General features: G+C 39.1%; 1 pseudogene; it reads left to right on the top strand.

Moving 5' to 3' along the window:
- Positions 1 to 1,935: 1,935 nt before the first annotated feature.
- LOC130194972 (protein mono-ADP-ribosyltransferase PARP6-like) lies at positions 1,936 to 12,583 on the top strand (annotated as a pseudogene).
- Positions 12,584 to 13,487: the final 904 nt, after the last annotated feature.

The following is a 13,487-nucleotide window of genomic DNA, read 5'->3' as shown; positions in this document are numbered from 1 at the left end:
TTTGACACCGAGGCACTTTAAATTATAAGGATGACATTTGCTGCTTTGCTTCTTCTAAAATTAATTTAGTTCCGGCATGTTCACGTTTTAATTTTTCCCTGCTTGTGTTTGCTTGTGTATTTAAATATATTTAGCTATACGCTACTTCATTTCCTGTTCTAACCTCTGACCTCTAACTTTACTCAACCCATGCTTAAACATAATTATTATACGAACTTATATTCCAAATTTTAACTTGAACTCCAAACACAATCTGTAAATATGTTAAAGCTTTTTAAATAAGTGTTTCTCAGTTTTCTTTTCTTTTGAGGACATTGTGTGACTGCAGAACAAATAAATGCTAAGACTTTATTTATTTGTCAAGATCCTACTTGGCTTCATATGCAAACCTGACCAGTAACTCTGCCAAGTCTCTATAATGGCATGCATTTTAAAACTGTTATTTATTTATGATTTACTAAAACGTTATTATAATATTCCTTCTTTTTTGTTTGCACTATATTCTTTCATTTTGAAGCTGACAAATGTTCTCTGTACTTCTTTTTACACATGTTTGTCAAGTGTTTGGATGTAGGTTATTCAAATGCATTCATTTAGAGCTTGATATACAGTTATGATGTTCCAGCAACAGTAAATGCTTGCAAAACAAATTTAATATCAACCCAGTGATATTAGACAGATGCACACAAGCACACTTATAGTCAGGTATGTCAACACATGTCACTATATTGAGTACAATGTATATATCCCACCATATATGTCAATGTATCAATGTATGTTGTGGTAACTGTATAGTTGAGATATGTTCAGCTTTATGGCTGAAGAGAATATTTAGAACATACTGTACCAGGAGAAAATTAGATCCATGAAGTGCCCTGTTCAACATGCATGTCAGCTCACCTCAAAGTTATTCAATACAATCAAAATGTTATATTTCAGCCAGACAGAGATACAGTAAGCGTGCATTAAATCATCCACTTGACTAGACCTGGAGCTGCCGGTCTCCTCCTCTGACTCTCCCATATCAGGAGTCAGGACCAGGTTCAGCTGATCAGGCCGTCAGTCTCTGCAGCCAATCAGGTGGCGCTGAAGATGAGACTGAACATGTGGGACTTCCTGCTGTTCAAAACCAGAGAGGGCGAGGACAGCCGAACACAGGCAGCCAGTGACGCCATCAAACAGGAATATTCCTGGTTGTTGTTGTAGCGTCACATGTGGACTTGAGATTTGTTTGCATGTCAAAACATTGTTTGTTCACTTGGAATATGATAAAACTCCAAGTTCCTCACGGGAAGGAAAGGTAAGCGTTGTTTTGTTCTTATGCCAGTGACATCATCAATGCATTATCAAACATGCTCTCAACTTTTGAATGATTTTATTTGCATTTTCAATAATGTAGATGTGGAATTAAAGAGAGACAAATAATAAGAATCTTGTTGATGAAAATATAGTTTAAATTGTGAAGAAACTAGTGACATAAATGTGTTAATATGTGTGTTATGTAGAGGTATAGCTAAACTATTGTGACGACCTCTGCCTCACTGTCTCGGCTAGGGTGTGGGTGGGTGTGTGTGTGCTTCTCTCTCCCTGATTGTCTCCAGGTGCAGCCTCTCCCCAGGTGCTCTCAATCCAATCAGGATCTCCATAAAGGACCTGAGGAGGGCTGCAGTCTCGCTCTCTCTGGCCGGAGGATGTAGGACGAGGAGCAGCCAGGAACAGCTGACCTCCGGCCTATGAATTGTGTTTCCGCCGGTGTTGTTATCCTGTAGCGGTGGAATAAAACTTCTCTTTTTCCTACTCGCGCCACCGTCTCCATCGTGCGTTTGTTGTGGCTGAGAGCCAAGCCATGACAACTATTAAGGTCACTTGTTTGTTTTTTCCAGCAGTGTTTAATTCACAGTGTCAGTCACAGTGAAGGAAGCTGAAGAAGGGCCAAAGAACTGAACACATGGTGAGTTTAATAAGCCCAAATATCCCTCTCCTATTTATGTAATATACACATTACATTTGTAATATCACAATCTGGATACAATTTAGGGTTGTAAATTGTTTGCATTGACAGGCAATGCATTTCTTATTTTATCTGGAATCATCAGCCAATTAAATGATTTGTTGGTCAGAATTTATTAGGAACAATTTCCAGAACGGATCGATTGTTTGACCAGAATAAGTGTTGAGGTCAGTGGCAGCTGCATGGTTAGTTAGATTGTGTTTGGGTGGACAGAAGGAAGTAATTAGTGGTGTAAAGAAGAGGATATTCTGATTGACAACTTCTCCCATTAACCCGACAGGAGACGGAGAGCCAGCAGTGGACAGAGAGCCAAACTGATGAGGACAGTGACTCAGAGGACATCCTGTGTGGGATCCCTGTGAGCATTACTGTGTGGTGGTTTGAATGTTATTTTAGCACAATTTAAATTATCATCACACACTTGGGTGAAGATGAACACCTACAGGAAAGGTTGCATATATGATGGTCCCTGGATTTGTCTCGGCAGGAGACCTGTACCTCGGACCTCAACCATTCGTTGATCTAAACGACAGATCCGTAAAAATTAGAATCCTGCAAAAGCAACACTTCAAATATTGAGTCTACCAGCTCATTGGTTTCTTGGAAATAAATCATTTAGCATGAAAAAAGCACATGTTATTTGTCTAAGACCAAAACGACTGATTGGACGACTGATGGACGAAGAGGGGGCATCTCTACCATACACCCAATTCAAGTACAATACATTTACATGTTTGTGTGGCATCTTATTGTGTTTATTACTATGATTGTGCTGTGTGGTGTCTACAGGAGGAAGTGGCCAAAGCCTGGAGAATCAACCCTTCAGAGCCCATCGTTATCCGCCTGAACTTTTCTCCGTCTCTGTATCTGGACGGACCTGGTGAGCATCAACCACACTGCTGCCAACCAGGCTTACTATTTCATTACATTCCCTAAATTAATGTGACACCAGATTAAGTGATGTTTCTCTCTACAGCGCCTTCAGTCGAAGTCTTTCAGCCATCCAACACAGATAACTTCAGCCTTAGCAAACTATTACAGAAGTGAGTTTTTATATGGTTTTCATGTCAGAGGCTCCCCTCCAAATCATTATGTCACTTTTTACATGATACACTTTTTAGTTCAAATATGGATGAAGATTTGAAGACCTATCCATCGCCTATTGCTCAGATGAACTCTTCATTTCTGTCCCTCAGTGTTCTCAGTCTTCTTATCTCACGAGTGGCAACATCTGACCAATGAGAACGTCGTAGTCCGACAGAAAAGACACAGCTGGTTCAGGCCAAGTGGAACCATCAAGAAATGTTGTGCGAGACTTAGAATCTGACTCCCGCCATCAAAGTATGTGACACTCTAATGAATCCAGCAGTTGAGTTGCTGATTCCGTCTGAAGTCTCTCTTCACCTCTTCCTCACTCGCCGTGAGCAGGTCCAGTGAGCTACAGGAACCCACTCTGAAGGCGAGGATCATTCCACCAGCGAGGAACCGCTTCACAATTCACACAACGTCCTACGCCATTAAGAATCCCACAGGAGAGCACTTCACCTACACACCCAGTGGGAAGGTGAATTGAAGAGTTTATATATTTTAAGTCTTTCTCTCTCTATTACTCAATAAGTTATATAAGCTTTTAATAAACCGTGTTTGTGCCTCTTCTTCCAGAGGGTGGCGGTGTCAGCCGTTGAGTCATGCTCACAGCTTAGTACCAAACAGCTGATACGGCTTCTTAGTGAAGGTAAAGAATAAGAGCCCAAATACTGTGATATTTTTTTCAGAAGGGGGAATTAAAGAGTGCCTACACCCATAATACAGCTCTGGCTATAGTATGTTTTTTCCACATCCAGTGCGACGCCACAATTGTAATTTTAGATGGAAAGCAATGTCTATAATCGTGTCTTTCATTGTGTTCCCAGCTAATGAGGTATGCTGAGCAGAGACTCCCCACACTGAATGAATACTGCGTTGTCTGTGACGAGCGACATGTTTCAGAATGGGCAGATGTTGAAGGTACACTCCTACAAACACATCTCTTGGGTGAAACAAACAAATGCAGATGTTGGCTATTAATATATTTTCACTGTTGTGTGTGTGTGTGTGTGTGTGTGTTTGTTTGTAGCCAGCAGTTTGCACCAGAGAGCTTTGTGTGTTCTCCTTTTATACGTTGGGAGTTATGTCTGGAGCTACGGAGGAAGTTGCCACCGGTGCGGAGGTTTGTAACACACATAAATACCTTGAGAGGGTAGTCATGGCGATCATAATGTGAGATTGATGTGTTGCAGCAATTGCTGTTCTACAGGTAGTTGACCTGCTGGTGGCAATGTGCAGAGCTGTCCTCCAGTCTCCACGCAAGAGCATCATATTTGAACCGTTAACTTCTGTTGTTGATCCATGCAACCCAAAAACCCTGGCCTTTAGTCCTAAGGTATGAACTAACTTATCCATAACTTGAATTGTTGAGAACTATTCAAAATGTTGATGGAATAATCGATTGTTTTTTATTGGCAGAGAAGGATCTACACTCAAAAAAGTGGGACTGAGCTCAATTAATATTTACTCAATAAATACTAGTAACCTTTACATAAAAAATATGTGTGTGTGGAGTTTGGCATATTATTATGTTGATTTAATACAATTTGAATTATTTATCAATTGCATTTTACTCATTTTTGTTTGAATAATATCAGCTCAAAATCATTGAGTAGAATTTAATCATATTTTATGAGTAAAGTCAACAATGTCGAAAAATTAATAAATTCTACTCAATGGAAACTCTTCAGTTTTAAAGCCGATACTTCCGCGCCAAAGGAATTGCGCCACACCTGACTTTCCGGTACACAAAGCTGGATTTATTCTTAGCAAACTAGGTTACGTTCAGGGTAGCTTTCAGGATTGATTAAATAAAATTATATTCAAAACTCGGTGAAATTACAGACATTATCTGTAAATTAACAACCCAACTGTTAATTTAAGTATTATGCTAATAATACAAAATAAAAATGTTGCCCATTTTGTAAAGAAAAATGACTATTATTAATACAGTCATTTTTACAGTTTTCTTAAATGACATACAAATTCACTTTTTTCATTACAATAAACATATTGCAGTTTTTTTAAGAGTACAAAGTAGAAGAAATAATGATAAGTTTTGATACTTGTTCTTTAGAGGAGCATTATATGGCTGTTTCCAGTGTCCAATATTTGTAATCAGAACTGATAATGAATGAATTAAAATAAATTCTGAAACACTAACATCTTTTTAAACACACACATGCATACACACATACACACACACACAAACACACTGCCACCAACTGACCCTTAACCTCCTATTTGTCTTACATATTATATTTACCTAAATATAATACATTGAGGTCAGGGGTGAATCGCCTCCAAAATCTTGACGAGGAAAATCCTTAAAACCAGTCTTTTAGTTAATTTTTCCACCAACTCAGATATGTGGATCATCATCAGATTTAAAGAGGGACATCTGAATATGAATACCCTAAAGTTTGGGACTGATAGCTGCAAGTTAAGGGCTGCCAAAAGGGTCAAATTGGGCCTTATTCTCTTATAATCGCATATTTTTTGACAAGTGCAAAAATTGTCATAATCTCCTTAATATTAGTCCTGGATATCCAAGATTGAACACAAACACTCAAGACAGGGCCTACAATGAGGTGATGGGGTGAAATTTCCCCCAAAACACCCACAATAGTTAATTGGCTGTCTGAAATCCAGGACTTGAAGAGGGTGTGTGGCTTTGTAAATCTGAGACCCTGTTAAGAGTTTGGGCTGATTTTAGCTTCTTTTTTACTCAACATGTCAGAGCTTACCTTTCTTTTCCAGGTTGTAACTACTCCCAAATGGGGCCCAACCGGCTGGCAATATATAGCACTTAGTATCCCTGCTTGGTAGTGGTTTAAAAAGAAGACAAAAATGCACTCCTTTGAAGGTTCACAAGTCCTCAAATGTTTGTAATATATGACAAATCTCAGTTATGATGTTCTACCAGTCTGTTGGACCAGTGCTCTGGACTTCTCCCGTACTCTGCTGGGGGAGCAGCATTGTAACTGGAGAAAACCAACCGACTAACTAAACTGGTGTGGAAGGCCGGCTCCATCATTGGCAAAGAGGACTATCCGGTGGAGAGGAGGACATGAAGAAATGTTTGTCCATATTGACACCCCCAGGTTCGGGGGTAATCGGGAGATCGAGAGAGTTTTCGGTGGCCTCACTTCTGGGCCGGTCGAGAATTTTATTTGAGAACCGGACCACCCACACCACCCAGGTTGGGGTGGTGTCGGAGAAGGGGAGAGTTCCGTGGCCGCTTTCACTTCTGGCGGGTCGAAATTTTATTTGTTGACATTTGTCACGTTAGTCCATCTTCTCTGTGGGCTACACATGTTCCGTGATTCTGACACTGCAGCCTCTGCGGGTTACCGTGGCGAGGAAGTTCACCCTCCCAAATAATAGAGTTGGTCTTTTCCAAAAGTTCTCTCAGCTACGATAGTGGGGGGCCCTGACCGCAGCGATACGCGTCAGGGAGGAAGAGGGCAGGAGGGGCTGAAAAGCCAGGTTGAAAAAATAAAGGCATTGGAGGAGGATGCTGCCAAATGTGCCAAGCTTACAGATTTATTTTCAAGAGGATAAACAAGTGGCAACCAGGGATGGATTAACTAACGGGCCTACCGGGCCCAGGCCCAGGGGCCCATGAGCTCAGGCGGGCCTGCCTGCCTCTCTCGCGTGACGCCGCTGTGATTAACATTGTATTGATATGAATATGATGATATGACACGATGCGCCGTAGCCGGTATATGCTAGGCTGAAGTCATTCATGTCATGGTCATATAATTCGCGTTATGTTGTCTGCTCAGCTCCGGTATCGTTGTTCCATACGGACTGTTTTGTTAGCGATGTTAAATTAAAAAGTATATTTAAAATTGTTTTCTTTTCTTTTAGGCCCAGGGGCCCGTGGTTTCTTAATCCGTCCATGGTGGCAACTGGTAAAGAGAAATGATTAGCAACATAACTATTCTACGTTGTAGCCTTGATTAATATCATTGTAGCGTTGTCAACCTATTCCCAAGCAAAATATTAAATTGAATTAAAATATTAGCCTTTTTATATCACCCAACATATGGCGATCCATAGACTGCAAATATTATGCAAATATTGATATATACTATTGATCTTGAAGTATGCAGTAATATGACTTAATTTTTCTTTGTAGCGAGGCGGCAGATAAGACAGTCTCCTGCTGAAAATGATGAGCCCGACATTTGCAATGAGGAGGCCATGACGACAGAGACAGGTAGAGAGGATAACAGAGGAAACTATATGATTTAAAGTTATCTATTCTAAGAAAGAGCAGTATATTGAACCAATATGCATTGTTTGCTCAGAAGTGGGTGTAGTAAAGGAGTAAATCACCACTATATAATACTCATGCAGAAAAATGATGACCATGCCAATGATGAGGTCTCACTCCAACAAATCTGGCCTACTGCCTAATCTGAGTCTGACACTTCTGCTACGCTCTTTTGCCTTTTTTTATGTTGTGCATATTTTTTGTTAACTTCTCATTTTAAGTGGATTATTATTGTTGTATTTAACCGTTACATTATTTGTTGTACCGTGGTATTAATAAAAGAACTACAGGATAGTAAGAGCTGAACTGTTGCTTCATTTATCCAATTTCCACTACCATGAAAAAAGTGGGCTGGTCTTGAGCCTGAAATTCCCGGGCTGAAAAGTGGCCCCACTCCGGCCCTGCCACCACCTACTGCAGGGACAGCGGAGCACGTTCTCCAACAGACTGCTTTAGCTCTGCTTCACAAGGACAAACAGGAGAACATTCCTGATACAGGAGAACATTCTTGATAGAGGAGAAACTTCCAGATACAGGAGAACCTTCCTGGCAACTATTAGACTTTACAATAAATCACCTCTGGCCAGATCCTCCTCAAATTGAACAACATCAATGAACATTGCACCACTTTCACTTTATATACACTTAGATACACTGTATTTACTTTCATTTTTTATTATTTTTTTATTTCCTTTATTATTTAACTTCTTAAATGTAATATATCCTGTCCTACTATTTTATTGTATTATTCTAAGAATCTAGTTACTAGAGAAGAAAACAGCACAGACAGAGACAGACAGACAGCCCGTCCAACAGAGAGAGAGAGAGAGAGAGAGGCAGATTGAACTGGTGAACCCGGTTTCGCGCCTCTTCTCCGCAGTTTGAGCGGCGCGCTGCTCTCTCCGGCTTCAGTGACTCACGAAACGCCACAGAGGGAACGACAGCCTCCTGACATGACAGCTCTTCTTGAGGTAAGAATGCCAACTTAATTTAATTTCAGAGAGTAACTTTGTATTGAACGGGCAACGTTAGTGACACTGAGGTTTCCGGCCTCTCTCTGGTGAGGAGTTGAGCTCCTCGTGTGAGCTAGCGGGTAGCTACTTTTGAATTCGAGGCATGGTGTTCTGCATTTCTGGTTAACTTAGCTGTCTGATGGTTAAGTGTTTTCACGTTTCTTTAACATCGTCGATACATATGTTAGCTGAGGTAATGTTTAGCTAACGCTCGTGTTATAGGTTCATTAGTGGCAGGTGGGTTAAGACACCTGAGGGATGCTACACACTTCATCTAATAACCACGATTTTATTGAAGTGCTTTGAAACTGGTTCCCGCGCAGATGTATAGACAAGCTCACATATACGAGCGGTCAGTCCGGACAGTCACGTGACTAGACACGTTATTGTACAGGTCTGTTCAGACGCTGTTGACGTGGTCGGGACTCTGTTCACGTGACTGTTGTTAACATGACGCTAACTGCTGCGCTGGCGACATGACAGCTCAGCAGCTCCAGAAGCGCCGTGAGCTGTCCAGTGAGAGGATGGTTTCATGATCAAATCTTCATTTACCGTCCACATTATCAGATGAGGAGTCAATGTTTACATTTATGTACAGATAATTAAGAACAATTAGTTAATTGTAAAATGCTAATTATTTTCTCCTGCCACCTTTCAGACATTATAATCCAACTTGGATGGAACAACTTCGTGACTTTAATGACACACAGCAACACGGTGAGATTATAATCCATTTAAATGCCAGAAGCAAGCAATTATTTGTTTTTAAGATGTTTTTTCTTTATTTGTGTTAGAGTGAGAGACACACAAGCACCACAGGGAGGATCTGCAGCAAAGGGACCACGGAAATCAAACCTTGGCCGCCATGATGACGACATGTGGCACTGAGTGTGAATCTAATCTTTCATTTTTATTTACAACATTAGCATTGAAAAGAGCAAAAGTTGATGCTTGAGATGATTTTGTTTTTACTGAAGAGGATGTATGTCCTCCCTTTGTCTTTTATCCCTTTCTTTTTAGGTGTGATTACGACTACCAGCATGAACCTCGACACCTTCTTTGCTGTTCCACTAGTGTGACCCATGATCGGATACAAGTTGTCAAGGATAAACGGGAGTAAGTTGTTTTAAGTTCAGTGTCTTAATTTAACAACAGAATACATTTTGTTATATTATTGTTAATCTTTTCTGTTTTGTCTTTTCTTGCTGTGAGAGAATCATGTCAGCCCCACAGACACAACAGTTGACCTGTGGTCTTCAAGCAGTAATGATGTCTACGCCTGCCTTAAGTTCCAGTTTCCTGAACATGTCGGCATGAGATTCTGTCCCCACCTGTCTTCAGTCTGGACCCAATGAGTTTTGTTTTTTTACAGTGCGTTTACAGTCACATGGTTTTTTTCGAGGCTTTGTCTGAGTTTCAGTGCTGCAGTTATTTACCATTCAGGGTTGTTCAGAAACATCCAATTTGTCATTCTCATTTGAAGGGCTTGCTGCTGTGATTCTTTTGTGTACACCAGGATTTCTTTGTATTTTGGCATTTTACACAAATGTTTTTGAAAGATGGTCAACAAAGTTGCACAAATAAATGTTTAACTGCTGTTGTCCTAAATGTGGTAATTTGTTAACTTCCTCAGTACATTCTTGCAAAAAGAAGGCATGATATTAAGTAGATTCTACATTTAAAAAAAATATGCGAACAAAGTGACAATCAATAACATTACATAGATTTTAAGTCATGTGGTACCAATTATAAGTTGATTTGCAAAATGTATTTATGTAAAGATAAATAACAATTTCAGTTTAAATGTGTTGAATTAAGTAACATTCTTCCAAGTTGAGTTGTAACTTATTTTATTTATTGAATCCAAATCAGTATTATCCAGATATTTAGTAAATGGAAATCAATTTCATCCACATAATTAGTAAATCTAAATTACTTTTTCACAGCTATTTGGTATATCTAAATTACTTTTTTTTGAAAACCTAGTAAATATTAATCATTTTCACCAATAAAATTAGTAAATATAAATTGGTATCTGGATATTTAGTAAATGGAAATCAATTTCATCCACATAATTAGTAAATCTAAATTACTTTTTCACAGCTATTTGGTATATCTAAACTACTTTCTTTTGAATACCTAGTAAATATTAATCATTTCCCCTGTATAATTGATTTGGATTTACTCAACATTTGCCATATTATTAGTAAATCCAACATATTTGTATTTAATATTTTGTTTAAATTTGCTTAATTAAATCAATAGTTTTTAATCAAAGATGAAGTATTAAATTCTATTCAATTATATTAATTGTCACTTTGTTGCCTTAATTTTATTGAGTAGACAATGGTCAAACTTTTCTGAGTGTACGTCAGGCTGCAAAAAGCTCTGGACGGCGTTTTGTTAATCAGGAGGATGTCACAGGTGATGGGTTTTTAAATAAATCCGACACTCAAGATACTTTTCTTTAAAGCTCATATCTGATCTGATCCTCCTGTTTCCTTGACAGCCGCATTAATATCAAAAGGGTGAAACTGTATTTTTTGTAATCATATGCAGGGTCTTTATTCTGAAATAAAGAATCAGAGAAGGCTGGTTAATGCCTCTTGTACAAAATTACAGGTACGGTATGAAAATACAAAAGGGGTTCATATTTCTTGAGCTAAATTAAAATTAGCCTTTACATTGAATGTCATGTCACAGTGGAGATTGTAACACACTTTGGAGCGAAGTTAGACCTATGAAACCTTTAGGATTTTAATTAAATAATGAATTAGTGTTCACATTGTGTCTTCTTTAAGCTTCATGGAGCTGCATATGGGAATGGAATCTATCTGAGTCCTATCTCAAGCATATCATTTGGATACTCTGGTATTAATGCAAGCTATAATTAATTTTACAACACAAAATGTATCAAATGTCCATTAATTTTTTCTTTTTTAACTGATCCATCCTGTTTGTGCAGAAATGGGTAAAAGGCGACACCAAATGCCCACCAAAGAAGAACTCAGAAAGAACTCCAACCAGCTAAACACAATCAAACAGGTAGATCATCATTCACATGAGTTGCACTCTGTTCGAGGACGCCTTCTCTCGCTCGTTGTATCTCACCCTGTGGGCTCTCCTGGTCTTAGCACCAGCACGGGGGCGCCAGGTTTCTGCTAAACAGGAATCTAAACTGCATTGCTCTCTGTGAAGGTACATTTCTGATACAAATACATGCGTGTTACAAAAAGCATGCATTGTTTGATCTCATTTAGGAATGATCTTGTGACAGAAATTTATAAGAGATGTGTGCATGTTTTGACAGTCGTAACTTCAAAGGACCTTCAAAAACACAGGAACATTTGGTTGTGTCCAGTATCCGACCATGTGTGCACACACTTCCTCTTTGTACGAGATGATCAGCAAACACAGGAACGCCGGAGGAACCTTCCTGCCTCTCGTGGTGATGATGCATTCTCAGACGATGGAGCAGATCTCTACAAAGCTCTGCTTGTGTCTTTCTCATGTATGAGAACAGAGAGGTAGGAGACGTCCACATCAACACTCCATGGATCCACACGGCCATTGTGCAAGTAATTGCTTCAAACCGTGCTGAGAAAACAGAAAAGGATTCATGATATGATAATGATGAGTGCAGATTTAATTTAAACTGAAAATAGATGTGTTTCTTTGTGGCTTTACACGACTTATGGTTCGACAAGTGAACATCAAAACAGCTTTTGTTTGTTTGAATGAGAAACATCAATTCAAAAAAGGGAAATACCAACACAAAAATGAAGAGGGCATCTCTTCTTTTAACTGTAGTCAATTTTGATTAATGAAGCTTGTTTGTTTTGGCTTACACCTGGAAAAGCTAATTTGCCTTATATCTTAATTTACAGTCTGGTGTCATTTAGGTCTGTGTCATAACTCTATATTGAACACAAATTGAGTATTTTTTTTCCTGTGCTGTGCATTTTATAAATAAAGATTTTCAATATCTGCAGGTACAATATTTTACTTCTACAGCTCAAAGGGCTACTTTGTTATTTATGTATTACTAGTTTTGCACCACCAGATGGAAGTATAGCAACAACAACTGCTGAGGGCTTTTTCATTGCACACGAGAGATTGCCACAGATTTAAATGAGAAAGTATAGTCATCACATTCAAAACGTGGGTGTTGATATGAGCCTGTGTAATATTCTACTACAGGAAAAACAAAATGAGACAACTTCCAAATACCCAAGAAGTGTCACAGGAGTCACACACAGAACTGAACTTTGTCCTTTCATTAAAATGAAGCAGCTATATCATCCAAATGATTTACAAATATTTGCATTCTCATTTAATTTATTGAGATTTATGGACAGTGGCTTATTCTATTGGAAACCAATTGTATTTTGTTCTGAGCGATATTAACACCACTGAGAACAACATCTGTGTGCTCATTGTTCAAATCAGTGAATATCACGAGGCGCATCCCACCCTGTGAGGCAGAAATGCACCATTATAACAGTATTCTGGTTCCATATGAGCCCCACAGCTGCCTCCCGACCTCCTCCCTTGACACCGCTAAAGAAAGAAAACCTCTAGGAAAAAACACCTGTTTGCATCTGTATACAGAATATATTCTTGCAAGTTCTGGTTTGGCAAAACATAAAAGTTGCAGCTCCAAGGTATGATTGTCCTCATGAATGTCATTGACTCAAAAGAGGCTCAAATTAGGTCGAAAGCATTTTCTGGGTCAGCCCAGCAGGCGATGGACTGGAGGGAGGAGAACTGTAATGTTGCTGTGTCGCCCAAAGCAAGTTATTTTTCAAGGCCCATATGGCTCTTTGATGAAAATGCCGAGGAAGAGTCGTTTCGAAAGCCAGAATATGTTGACGCGACTATTGTATTATTTCTGCATATCTTCACCTCAGTGAGGTTCATAAGGCACATTAAGAATGTCAACAATCAAAACCAATTCAGTTGTTAAATGTCATTAACTCATGTTAATTCATCCATATAATTCAAGCATTCACATGGACAATCACTAAGCCCTTTAGGGTTTAACAAAAACTACCTCCCCCCCCCCAAAAAAAACTACAATGTGACAGATATTATT

This window comes from Pseudoliparis swirei, chromosome 6, assembly GCF_029220125.1.
Source record: "Pseudoliparis swirei isolate HS2019 ecotype Mariana Trench chromosome 6, NWPU_hadal_v1, whole genome shotgun sequence".
Taxonomy (NCBI): domain Eukaryota; kingdom Metazoa; phylum Chordata; class Actinopteri; order Perciformes; family Liparidae; genus Pseudoliparis; species Pseudoliparis swirei.
Note: the sequence above shows the minus strand (reverse complement) of the source record. Positions and strands in the feature narration are given on the sequence as shown.